This window comes from Rhineura floridana, chromosome 8 (genome assembly GCF_030035675.1).
Source record: "Rhineura floridana isolate rRhiFlo1 chromosome 8, rRhiFlo1.hap2, whole genome shotgun sequence".
Classification (NCBI taxonomy): Eukaryota; Metazoa; Chordata; class Lepidosauria; order Squamata; family Rhineuridae; genus Rhineura; species Rhineura floridana.
In genome coordinates, this window is record NC_084487.1 from 17,035,568 (window position 1) to 17,046,682 (window position 11,115).

General features: G+C 43.3%; 1 protein-coding gene across 7 annotated transcripts in view; it reads right to left on the bottom strand.

Annotated features, from left to right (window-relative positions):
• Positions 1 to 11,115, bottom strand: part of SOX5 (SRY-box transcription factor 5) — a 1,141,232-nt gene that overhangs the window by 572,875 nt on the left and 557,242 nt on the right. The window contains exon 1 of one of the 7 annotated variants that reach the window (XM_061638417.1): positions 9,529 to 9,591. The exons of the other annotated variants lie outside the window; for them this stretch is intronic. The gene's annotated coding sequence lies outside the window, so the exon portion shown is untranslated. Of the gene's footprint in view, positions 1 to 9,528; positions 9,592 to 11,115 lie in introns of those variants that run through there. 7 annotated transcript variants of the gene reach the window in all.

An 11,115-nucleotide genomic window follows, 5' to 3' on the forward strand; every position in this document is an offset into this window, starting at 1 on the left:
GGCATGGATTACATGTGACTGATCCTCCTTCTAGGGAGACTCGGTGGAGCAACAGCAGTGAATGCGATGTCCTCTGGATATTGCTGGACTACATCTCCCATCATCCCTGACCATTGGCTGTGCTGGGTGGGGCTGATGGGAGTTGGTGTCTGACAACTTCTGGAGGGCACAGCATTGGCTACCCCTGCAATAAGAGTGTGGGACCTGGACCCAGGATGACTTGGCTTGGCCACAAAGCACATTTTCACCAGTCACTACCTCGGCCCTACCTGGAGGTTGTTGCAAAGAAAACATTGGAGGATTCCATGTAACCACCATTGGCTCCTTCAAACCTGTACCCCAGCATTCCTGGATGATGAATTAATTGTCATATATACTGATCTCAGGGCCGACCTTTATGTAGCCAAAGCAGCACCAGATGCACAGTGACACACACACAAACATGCACACAGGAGATATCAGTGTGCTTAGGGAAATCCTAAGGCTTTCAGAAGGACAAAAAAATAATGGAGAGAGATGCCCCCCCCGCCCTGCAACATCAATGCAGACTACGTGTGCTCAATGGCCATGGCCTGACCAAAACTTGGGGTGGGGGAGAAAACCTGGTGGGAAAAGGAATGGCATGAGGCATCCTAAACAGGGGCACACTACGCTGCAAGACTATGTTGCAGGTTCCATTTGATATTATTGTTATTAATCCTACCATTTTGCCCCCAAAGGAACTGTGGCTCACAGCTCTCAAATTATGATGCTTTTTTTTTAAAAAAAAAGAGTGTATTTTATCCAACACTTTTTGTGTTTGAAACAGCATCAGTCTGAGAGCTGGATTAGAACTTGGCTAACGTTCTGGGGGGCACATTCCAATGGTGTGTAGGGCATAAATGGGTGGGGGGAAAGTGGGAGGGCAAAATGAACAAACAAATAAAAATGGTTTAATAATCAATCCCTTTTCCCAGGGAACCCTGGGAACTGTAGTTCTGGAAAGGGAGTACAGATCTCCTAACAACTGTCAGCACCTGTAACTATTGTTATTATTATTATTATTATTTCCATGTATAGACCGCTTACTATCTAAAAGATCTCAGCTACAGTTCCCAGGATTTCTCTGAGGGAAGCTGTTAAAATGGTATTACCTGTTGTAAACTGCCCAGACAGCTTCGGCGATGGGGCGGTATATAAATTGAATTAATAATAATAATAATAATAATAATAATAATAATAATAATAATAATAATAATAATAATAATAATAATAATAATAATAATAATGGTGGTGCTTGAAATGTCAGGTGCAGATATGGCCTTATCCTTTGGAGAGTAGGTGATATTCCAGCCATAGACGAGTGAAAGTGTTTTCCACCCACCCACCAGGCAAGCATTGCCACAGTGCAAGGACACATTGCAGCCAGGCAAAAGCACAGCAGGGTTGGTGAGGAGTCTGGGAAAAATCCAGAAGGCTCAATGGAGAGCCCTTCAGGGCCACAATCTGTCCCCAGGCTTGAGGATCCCAACCTCTGCCTTTGCCCATGAGATTTTTGGGGTTCCACCCTCACTGTTTTTCTCTTCTAGCAAGTGCATGTCTTGTTGGGCAGATGATATTTTCAAAACAGCCCAGGGTATGGTCTGAAGGCACATGAAGCCAACACTTTTCTGGAGCTAAGCAGGTCTGGATGTGGTCAATTCCTGGATGGGAGACCATCTGAGAATCATATGTATGTCATCTTGAGTTTTATGGTGAAAGAATGGTGGGATATAAATTTAAGAAAAAAAATTTTTTAATGTGTTTGACCCTCATTTTCTACTGTTTTTCCTGCTCAGCAGTTTCTGATTTTATGCTGTTTTATTTCTCTTCCATGGCTTTTTAAAAAAAAGTTGTAAGAGTGATGCAAATGAATTGGAAGCAGGGCATCATGCAAGATAAGTTTTCTAAATGCATAATAAATGAAATTCTACCCTTGCTCTACCCTGGCTCTCCTAAAAAGTAGGCTTCATATTTGTCGGCATGATGGGAGACAGAACCAGGATGGGTCTGTGCAAAATGGAGGGGTGGACTTATGCGAATGAAGGAATGGGGATATGCAGACAGAAGCATACTTCATTCTCAGGGGTTCCCATTAACTTTTGTGGGGCAGAGTAAACAGGTTGCAGTCTGGGACCCATGTGTGAAGAAACCAAACTTGCTTCTCCACAATAAGGGTGCAGATTTAGGCGTCACCCCACTGGCATTCTTGAGTGCACCCTTTGACTTGTTCCACTTCTCCCATTGTAAATATGGGCATTTCACTATGCACTACATAATGACAGCCATAACAGCCCTGCTGGATCAGGCAAAGGTCCCAGAATCTGATTCTTGCAGTGACTGCTAGATCCTTTCAGGAAGCCCACAATTAGAAGGTCATGACAACATCTCCCACTGCTCTCCCTCCCTCCAGTGACACACAGTCTTTAAATAGGAAGGTCCCACCAGCTCTCCTAGGGAGCTTTTTTCAGCCTGAGGGCCACATTCCCTTCTGGGCAACCTACCAAGGGCCACATGCCAATGGTAGGCAGGGTTAGAGGCAAAAGTGGATGGAGCAATGAAGGGAGATTTCTCCCTTGCACAGTAGGTAAATGTCTACACACCATCATATGACCCTTCTCTGTCCTCCACCCAGACAAACCAGAAGCATGATCAGAGCTCAGTTGTACATTCCAGCCAGGCAAAAAACACATGTGATGTGATGCAGGGGCCAGGGAGGGGCATGGCCTGGGGAGAGTTCTGAGGGCCAGAGAGAGGTCTAGGGGGCCACATTCATCTGGAGGCTCCCCACCCCTGTGAGATACTAACATCAAACTCAGTTCTCCAAGCCCCACTCATTATGTAGATAAATGGAAACATCCACTCAAAAGAGGGAGGCATCAGCAGGCTTAGGAGCACCCCAAGGTTTGCAGAAGAACACAAAAATCTGTAGGAAAAATCCCTTTTTGGGGGGAGGGATCACAAAACAATTAGTACTGAGCCTGCTAAGTGGATGTGGATGCTCACTGACAATTGGGGGAAAGAAAATGGGATGGGGGGAAATGGAATGGAGTTGCTGGAAATCTGAACAGGAGCACCCAGTGCTGCAACATTTTGTTGCAGGTCCCACTTGTTATATCTAATAACCATTGAAAGACCCTAGAGGAAGGATAACTTGTCAATCTATGTCCCTTGAAAACTCCTGGCTGAAGTACTCTGCATGTTCTCAATGGATTTGGGCGACAGTCCACCGCCCAATAATACGGGAGTTTTCCAACTTCGCGGCACGCCTAACTTTGGTGTAAGTGGATTGGGGACTGCGGGCTTTGTCAGGTTTAATTTATGTTGTGTGTCTTTAAGCAGTAAATTACTTGGGCAGATGGAAAACCTGGAAGAACTTGCTCAGTTCTGACAACTCCTCCTCTTAGTCTTTTGGCTTCTATTTTATTTTATTTTTGTGGGGCTCTTTTTTAGTTACACTGAGAATATTTATATTGGTGCCTGTATTTTGCCTCCAGGGAGAACCCTTGGAGTATGTAAGATGTAAGCAAAAGAAAAATGGTGTTTTGGATGCTTGGTATTGATGAAGGTAATCCACACTTTTACCAAAGCGGTGCTCCTTCAAATGATGACCTCGCTACAGAGTCTGGCTGGGAACAGAGAATGGACTGCTTGTTAACAACATGACAAGGTGCCATGTTATATTTCAGTGAGGGAAGATTTACAGGGTGGTGGTGGTGGTGTGTGTGTGCGAGATTCTCCGCAATGTTTAAAAGCCCATTCTGAGACAGAGTCAAACTTAAATTACGCACACACAAAAAGTCATGTTACAATCATTTGTTGTGGTCACTTTTTAAAACGGTATTATCTGGTTGTGAAGTTCTATAGTTATAACCAGGGCTTTTTGTGTGTGTGTGTAACACTCTTCACAGGAACACAGGACATAGGAAGCCGCCTTATACTGACTCAGATGCATTGGTCCATCTAGCTCAGTATTGTCTACACTGACTGGCAGCAGCTCTCCATGGTTTCAGGCAAGGGTTCTCTCCCAGCCCTACCTGGAGATGCTGGGGATTGAATTTGGGACCTTCTACATGTAAGGCAGATCCTCTACAACTGAGGTCACTGATATAGAGTACTGGCACCTCTCTCTCTTTTTGCTGCCCATGGCATCCATTTTTGCGCTGGCAACCTTGGCACTTTCATCAAGGTATGAGTATCACCACCTCTCTCTCTCTCTCTCTCTCTCTCTCTCTCACACACACACACACACACACACACACACACACACACACACACACACAAAAGGACTGGCTGTAACTATAGAAATGCTATCAGCATGGATCATTCCCCATTTTGGGGGAGGGAAGTAAAGGGATTAGTGCCTTTGAGGTGCAGAGTTAGCAAAATAATCCTCATGAATGGTTTATAGCAGGGGCTGGGAACCTTTTTGAACCTGAGAGATGCCCAACATTCTGTGGACTGTGTGACAGCAGAAATGGGTGGGGCCAAAACATAGGGCAGGGCCATATTCGGCCCACATAAACACATGTAGCACATACTACATACACACCACACCCACCCACCCACACCCATGCATCCGTATAGCACAGACAATATAGCCGGGGAGCCTAACTGTGGCCCTCCAGCTGTTGTAGGGCTCCAGCGGTTGTATTCAATGTAGCACTAAGCCGATAGCTGAGACAGCCAGTGTGGCAAAGCAGTTAGTGTTGGACTAGGACCTGGGAGATGAGGGTTCAAATCCCCACTTGACCATGAAGCTCACTGGATAGCCTCGGGCCAGTCACAGTCTCTCAGCCTAACCTACGCTACAGAGTTGTTGGGAGGATAAAATGGAGAGGAGGATAAACATGTTTGCCACCTTGAGCTCCTTGGAGGAAAAGTGGGATACAAATGCAACAATAACAACAACAATTGATATGTCGGCACTAGGATTTCTACTTCTGCAACAGAATGATCTCCCCCCATCCCCCCCCCAAAATTGTTCCAGGCTTTCACCTAACCCTCCAACACAGACGCGGGGATGGTGTGGGGTGTGTCCAGGGGAGGGGGAAATCCCCTTGTGCTACTGCTAATCTTTGCACTAGCACAACTTTTTAGTTGAATACCATCCTCACATGGGCCCATAATGCTGACACTCAAAGATAACAATATGCCCCAATCTTCAAAGCAAAAATTATTTCACACTTGTGTCTCACTATGACTGATCTGAAACATTTTGTCTGCAACGGATTATAGTTAATCCAACATACAACTGCTTTTGTTGTTGTTGTTGTTCCAGTTCTTCTCCCCATTTTTCTTCCTCTGTGACACACTACGCTTGTTTCTTATTCTTTCATAAGTTCAGTTTCTTTTGCACTCTTTGCTGATACATTTTCCTTTTGTCATTATTTTGGGGCTGTGTAAAAGTCATTAGTGACATCCTGCCAAAGAAAGGGTGAGTCTCCTGAGCCAGGGAAGGATTTTGATTCACTGGAAGCAGAGTCAATAATTTATCTCAGCCTTCCCCAACCTGGTGCCCTCCAGATGTTTTGACTTCAACTCCCGTCAGGCTGGGAAAGCTCATTTACCTTATCTTGTACAAAATGACCTTGCCCCATTAAGAATTAAACCCTAAAACATTCTCAGTGTTACAAACTTGTCATCTGCCACTCAGATGATGATGATGATTACTATCATCATCATCAACAACAACAATAACAATACAATAAAATGAAGGCAGGTGAAAATATTTTAAATAATAATAATTGAGTAGTATTCAACTAACACATCCCATAAGTGCAAGGATTGCTGCTTGCACAACAGGACCTCCCCATCACACACACACACCACAACCTCCTCAAATCTGTTCTAAAGGGTTGGGGGAACGCCTAGAACAGATCTAGGGGGAGCATGGGGGGAGGAAAGGGGGGAAGCCCATTATACAAGTAGAAATCCTTACACCTACAGGACACGTTACTCAGCACTACTTTGGATACAATTAATAATGATAATCATAATAACAATTTATATACTGCTTAACAACCATACTCTCAAATGAGTGTATAATAAGGTTACAAAACATACAACAGAGATAAAATCAGTTAAAAGTAACCATAACATAGGAGGGGGGGAACACCGTACAACAATGTGTCTGCTGAAATAAAGTTTTTGCCAGACACCAGAAGTTCAACCATCTGATCTCAGCCAAGAAGGAGTGCCACAGAGCTGGGTCCACAAGACTAAATTCTCAGCTCCCGATGGATGTTAAGGCTGTTTTCCCCCTTCTTTGTGCTTGTGATTCCTATCCCCCCTGCACTCTCCCACAGAGAAAGCAATCCCCTTTCAATCCATTGCACCCGCAAAGTATCTGAGGAAAGCAGGGTGGTGGAGAGGGGTCACTGTCTCCCCTGGAAAGCAGTGGAGAAAAACTTGCTTAAAGCAGGCAAGAATGAAAGTGGGGAAATACCTTTTAAAAGCTGGAGAAACCTCTGACTGGGTACCAGCCAGAGGGGAATCACTTCCACTGCAGGAAAGCAGTGACAGCCACTTTTTGAAGAAGGAAACAAGTGGTAGTGCAAATATCCCCCCCCCGCTAGCCATGAACATTGGGCCTGTCCATACCTAACATGAAAATCCACACATTCAGTATTCAACTCATAACTTGAGCTATTTGTTATCACTTTGCCACATTAAAAAGTCCAGAGTTATGCATCCATGCGGGTGGGCATGGAATTTTAAAGTGGTATCAGTTCTTCACTAAGCTCCGTCTGTCACTCCTCCCCTGTAAATGCATTGGTCCATGTTGTATCATGTGTCTTATGTTCTCCCACATGAAGTGCGCACACAAACTGCACAAAAACAAAATAGCATTTCCGTAGCTGCACATAAAGCACTTTGTCAACTGAAGTGCAAGAAAAGAAAATTTGAATGTTCAAAACCCCCCTGGATAAACCCTTCAAAAACATATTTTCCCCCTCATAATACAAAAGCGTGTTCTATTTTTGACAATAATGGTTGTGTTTGGGTTGCGGTTGTTAGATTGTTTCTCATTTGATCACACACTTTGTCGAAAACAAGACCGGAGTAAGATCCAGAAATAGCCCAGTTCAGTACTGGAAATGTAACTGGATGTTAGGGAAGAAGAAAGGGGGCATAAACAGACAACAGAGGAGTGCCCATCGACTGCCTACTCTGGAAGATCTGTGGCAATGCATCCCAGCAACCAAATGACAATACGATTGATAATCAAAAGAGCGATGCTTTTCAATTTTTTGGCAGTATCAACATGAAAATCCATAATAGTGTGCAACGTCATACAGACAATAAATTAATGAGGATATCAAGGAATTACACTGCAGATCATACAGTGGTGTGGACTGGCCCATTATCTAATGAACTGGAGAAGAGCCATAGCTCAGTGGTAGAGCATCTGCTTTCTATGCAGGAGGTCTCAGGTTCAAGTCCCGGCATCTCCAGGTAGGCTTGGGAGAGAACCATGTCCGAAACATTCAAAGAAGCTGAATGTTGGAAGATTCAGGACAGACAAAAGGAAGTACTTCTTTACTCAGCGCATAGTTAAACTATGGAATTTGCTCCCACAAGATGCAGTAATGGCCACCAGCTTGGATGGCTTTAAAAGAAGATTAGACAAATTCATGGAGGACAGGGCTATCAGTGACTACCAGCCATGATGGCTGTGCTCTGCCACCCTAGTCAGAGGCAGCATGCTTCTGAAAACCAGTTGCCGGAAGCCTCAGGAGGGGAGAGTGTTCTTGCACTCGGGTCCTGCTTGCGGGCTTCCCCCAGGCACCTGGTTGGCCACTGTGAGAACAGGATGCTGGACTAGATGGGCCACTGGCCTGATCCAGCAGGCTCTTCTTATGTTCTTATGTTCTTAAACCCTGGAGAACTGCTGCTAGTCAGTGCAGATAATACTGAGCTAGATGGACCAATGCATCTGACTCAGCATAAGGCAGCTTCCTATCTTCCTCTGTTCTCCAGCCCATGCACTCAAATGTGCAGAAACTGGCTCCACACCTTCACAGTCCAATAATTGGGCTGTGAAGGTGCGGAAACACTTTCTGATCAGCCCTAGCTGGAGGATGCACATACACTGGAGGAGGGGAAGTCTCACTCAGGCACAGCCCAGTTTCCTTCCTCCATGCCTACGGTATGCACACGGAACACACAAGCATGAGCAGCCCTCGAGTCTCGTTTCACCCAGAGAGGAACGAGGTGCACAGTTCTTTGGGTCTTGGGCGAATCTTCTGTGCAATCGTTATATTTGGAAAGGTGCATAGGACACTGCCTTACACCAAATCAGAAAACTGGTCTCTCCAGCTCAGCCTTATCTACGCCAACTAACAATTGCTCTCCAGGGATTTCAGACATGGGCTTTCCCCAGCCTCATCTGGAGATGCCAGAGATTGAACCTGGGACTGTATGCAAAGCAGGTGTTGTGTCACTGAGCTACTCCCCCCCAAAAAAAACACAAATTCAGATTTGGAAAACTATGCCTACACAATCCATAGGGACCATCAGTTTTTTGGGGGGAGCGGGGGCTATCTTGCACCATTGCTATTAGTAGCACCAATCCTCGGCACTTTCGATAGACTCAAGAGTATTAAGGGGTTTTTATCCACAGAGCTTCTTCTAAAAGTTTGGATTATAGTATGAGAGATGCGGCACAGCCATTTGAACCAGTTATTTGGGGAAGGAAGTTATTAATCCTTGAAAGCAGATAAGCTATGTTTAAACAAAAGGAAACAAAGAAACAAGTTTATAGTACGACTGTTATGAGCTCCTACGCTTTCAATCCGTGTTGCATACCCATTTTAGGAAGAATGCAAAGGACACACTGGAGAGGTTTCCAAGGGTTTTGCTTTGTTATGTTATGGGCCCATCTGCATTGTACATTTAAAGCAGTATCACACCGCTTTAAACAGTCATGGCTTTCCCTAATGAATCATGGGAAGTGTAGCTTCTTAAGGATGCTGAGAGTTGTTAGGAGAGTCTTATTCCCCTCACAGAACTACACCTTCCAGAGGTGCAACAACCAATCCCTCTTCCCGGGGAACTCTGAAGTTGTAGCTCTGTGAGAACAAATAGGGGTCTCCTAACACTTCTCAGCACTCAGTGGTATGATACTGCTTTAAAGGTAAGGTGCAGATCTGGCCCATATCAGGGAAGTGGGGTGGACACTTATGCACTGACCTCCCCAAAAAAGGACAAAAGAAGACACACATTTGCATAAAATTTGCATATTCTAATTTATATGTAGATATATTATTTGTTTGTTTGTTACATTTATGCCCTGCCTTTCTTTCACCCTGGAACCCAAGGCGGCATACATGTGGTTCCCAGGCGGTCTCCCATCTAGGCACTGACCAAACCCAGACCTGCTTAGCTTCAGCAAAGTGGTGGCTTCATTGCCTTCAGACCACAGCCTGAAGGAATTACTATAATTTCAACAGAAATATAATAGTTCTTGTCATAGAGGAGAAAACTGTGACCAAGTGGCCTGTGTACCTGCTCAGCAGGCTGTCCAGGTGCCAAGTGTTGATGGGCAACTGCAAAGCCCTTTGGTTGTTCCCTTCTGATCTCTCTCTCTCTCTCTCTTTAAACTGGCTTCAAGGGCTACCCCTCCATTTCTGCAGTATCTATGACTAGCAATGGAGGAGAAATTTGATTCAGTTTTCATTTTATGGTGAACATATCTTATATGCATTTTCCAAAACAATATGCAAACCAAAACACAGAACCTCTTCAATATTCACACTTCTCCAAATTTTGCAAAGCAGTTCTCCAGCCAAGTAATGTGTTATGTTAGGGGAAATTGCTTTGAAAAAATGTCTATATTTGGTAAAATTGCATACAAAAATGTATAAAATTTGCAAATGTTGATGAACTTTCATGGAGACTGGTGTGAAAATTGTGGAGAACTGAACTGAACTTTAAGACTGCAAAAATGAGAAATGTAGAGAAACTGAAATGGACAGATTCACCCATCGCTATCTGATTGTCACTGCCAGTAGTCAAATCTAAAACATATACTGATGGTAAAGTTGAAGGTAAGTGTACATCCCTCCGCCCTTCTTTCTTTCTTTCTTTCTTTCTTTCTTTCTTTCTTTCTTTCTTTCTTTCTTTCTTTCTTTCTTTCTTTCTAGCAAGATTTGTGTACCACTATATGCATAAATCTACCTACTAACCTACCTACACACACACACACACACACATTCCCTTAGCTAGTGCATTCAGTCTTTAACATGTTATTCCAAAAAACTGAACACATGGATATAGTTTCAATCCTGTTATCCCTTCCTCCATGTAGAAATCATCATCATCATCATCATAAGCCCTATCCTGAGAATCTACATGGCTTGATACTACAGTTGGTCTTTGTAATCTGATTTTCCACTGATAAAGGACCTGTGAGTCCAAGGACACTTTTTTTTTTCAATTAATTTTTATTCAAATTTTCAAAACCAAAACAATACAAAAAGAAAAAACACAAATCAATAACTAATACAATAAAAAAAGAAAAAATATATAAAAATATTGACTTCCGATTTGTCGTAGTTCAGCTATAAATCTATAATATATAACAAGCCTGTCTCTTAATAGATTATAAAATCACCTTCCTCCAGCGGTTATCTTAATTGGTTTCAAATCTCATTAACATCATATCATTTTATTCTTCCACAAAAAGTCAAAGAGAAGTTTCCAATCCTTGAGATATATGTCCATCAATTTTTTTCTAGATAAACATGTCAATTAATCCAACTCATCAAGTCTACTAAGTCCAGTAATTTCAAATCGCTCTTCTTCCATTATCCGTATTGGTTCCATCTTCCATCTTCCATCTTTACGCACCCAATAATCTTGCTGTCATAGTCATATAATAAGAGTCTGATAGGAATTTCCTTTATCACAGATATTTTCTTGCCATCAATTCCGAACGTATCACTGAAGTATTGTTGCAAAGCTGCATCTCTGTTCCTCTTTTTTACATGATCCACTAGAACATCTCTTGAAGATTTTTCCATTGACACAAAACAGGGATTAATTCTGTTAACTTTCTCCATTTCAAGTTCCATCAAATCCTTCCAGTCCAGG